The sequence below is a fragment of the Anopheles funestus genome (genome assembly GCF_943734845.2).
Source record: "Anopheles funestus chromosome X unlocalized genomic scaffold, idAnoFuneDA-416_04 X_unloc_39, whole genome shotgun sequence".
In the NCBI taxonomy this organism is placed as follows: domain Eukaryota; kingdom Metazoa; phylum Arthropoda; class Insecta; order Diptera; family Culicidae; genus Anopheles; species Anopheles funestus.
This window is the reverse complement of record NW_026045164.1, coordinates 242,501-245,000: the sequence shown is the minus strand read 5'-3', so window position 1 is coordinate 245,000 and position 2,500 is coordinate 242,501. Positions and strand designations below refer to the sequence as shown.

Below are 2,500 nucleotides of genomic sequence, written 5' to 3'. Positions count from 1 at the left end.
TTATGCACAGTGTGGAAGCGTGTTTCCCCCACGACACTAGACGGGCTGCTCGCCATAGTGTTCTATTGTGGCACGCTCCACCCTGAAGTTTGGTTTGTTGTATATCAAGGAATTGATAGGCACTCAAGAATGTGTGCATCGGCCGGGTTTAATCGTCCGACGCGCAATATGCGTTCAACTTATCGGTGTTCATGTGTCCTGCAGTTCACATTGTGACGCGCATTTAGCTGCGGTCTTCATCGATCCATGAGCCGAGTGATCCCCTGCCTAGGGTTTTATAGTAAGGTTCCCAATGTAACACAATCCCGGTGGTACGTCCAAAGACTAACTTTCTGACTAAGTTGTCTTTATTACCCAATAGTCCCAGGCCTTGTGACTTGTGGCTCATGTCTACGCCCATGGCCACCATTCGCTAAGATAGTTTTGAAGTCACTTTGAAGGCCCAGGAACAACTCTCTTAGCACATCGGTTAACCTGACGCCGCAGTCAACTCATGTGCTTGGATCGGATCGAGCTATTGAGTATTGGGCCTGCATACTCGCTCATCCGTATCCTTTGCGTACCGCCCCATGGCCCTTGTATGTCTGCACCACAGTTCCTGTTCGTTCCGTGCCTATGGCCGGATACGTATTGCACATCGGTTAACCTGACGCCGCAGTCAACTCATGTGCTTGGATCGGATCGAGCTATTGAGTATTGGGCCTGCATACTCGCTCATCCGTATCCTTTGCGTACCGCCCCATGGCCCTTGTATGTCTGCACCACAGTTCCTGTTCGTTCCGTGCCTATGGCCGGATACGTATTGCACATCGGTATACCTGTCGCTACTCAGGCAACTCGTGTGCGTGGATTGGATCGAGAACATGGTGTGTGCCCCATGTTATAATTGATAGTCCATATCCACTTTATAGGTTAAAGTCATAAGTTGTGATTGCACAACCATTCTTCATAAGAGTTTAATCACTCTTCAACTAACTTTCGTTCTGGTGTCTTGGTATCAAATCGCGTAAGACACAAGATTCTACTGGCCAAATAGAATCTAGCACATTGGTTAACCTGGCGCCGCAGTCAACTCATGTGCTTGGATCGGATCGAGCTATTGAGTATTGGGCCTGCATACTCGCTCATCCGTATCCTTTGCGTACCGCCCCATGGCCCCGTCCTTAGAGTTAATGACTAGTAGGCTTAACTCTTTGTATGTCTGCACCACAGTTCCCGTTCGTTCCGTGCCGTGGCCGGATACGTATTGCACATCGGTATACCTGTCGCTACTCAGGCAACTCGTGTGCGTGGATTGGATCGAGCTCATGGGGTGTGTAGAGATTCCATGTTATAATTGCAAGTCCATATCCACTTTATAGGTTAAAGTCATAAGTTGTGATTGCACAACCATACTTCATAAGAGTTTAATAACTCTTCAACTAACTTTCGTTCTGGTGTCTTGGTATCAAATCGCATAAGACACAAGATTCTACTGGCCAAATAGAATCTAGCACATTGGTTAACCTGGCGCCGCAGTCAACTCATGTGCTTGGATCGGATCGAGCTATTGAGTATTGGGCCTGCATACTCGCTCATCCGTATCCTTTGCGTACCGCCCCATGGCCCCGTCCTTAGAGTTAATGACTAATAGGCTTAACTCTTTGTATGTCTGCACCACAGTTCCCGTTCGTTCCGTGCCGTGGCCGGATACGTATTGCACAACAGTAGATACCATCACCTGACGTATCTAACACACCACTATTGTAACTCGTCGTCGAAGGACCTTTCAAGTGCCTGATGGCCAGGGGAGCTCTTACACGGCACGGAGACACAGTGATGCTCGCCCATCACAGTGTACAACGATCGAGTTTGCTTAAGTGTCTGGGTACCTACACACCAGACACAATGCAATGGCCACGGATCCACACAAGGCACATCACATGCAGAAAGCTTCACCAGATTATGACACATACCACACTCTTGTAACTCGTCGTCGAAGGGGCGTTCAAAGTGCCTTACGGCTAGGGGGGATCTAGCACGGCACGGAGACACAGTGATGGTTGCCCATCAAAGTGTACAACGATCGAGTTTGCTTTCCGCGCAAGCGTTCTAAGTGTCTGGGTACCTACACACCAGACACAATGCAATGGCCACGGATCCACACAAGGCACATCACATGCAGAAAGCTTCACCAGATTCTGACACATACCACACTCTTGTAACTCGTCGTCGAAGGGGCGTTCAAAGTGCCTTACGGCTAGGGGGGATCTAGCACGGCACGGAGACACAGTGATGGTCACCCATCAAAGTGTACAACGATCGAGTTTGCTTTCCGCGCAAGCGTTCTAAGTGTCTGGGTATCTAAGCACCAGACACAATGCAATGGCCACGGATCCACACAAGGCACATCACATGCAGAAAGCTTCACCAGATTCTGACACATACCACACACATGCAACTCGTCGTCGAAGGGGCGTTCAAGTGCCTTACGGCTAGGGGAGATCTAGCTCGGCACGGG

General features: G+C 49.5%; 1 non-coding gene across 1 annotated transcript; it reads right to left on the bottom strand.

The window, feature by feature from the left end:
• Positions 1-117: 117 nt before the first annotated feature.
• On the bottom strand, positions 118-275 carry LOC125773543 (5.8S ribosomal RNA). The gene has a single exon (XR_007420192.1). It is a non-coding gene; the product is annotated as a 5.8S ribosomal RNA (ribosomal RNA).
• Between the last annotated feature and the right edge of the window lie 2,225 nt (positions 276-2,500).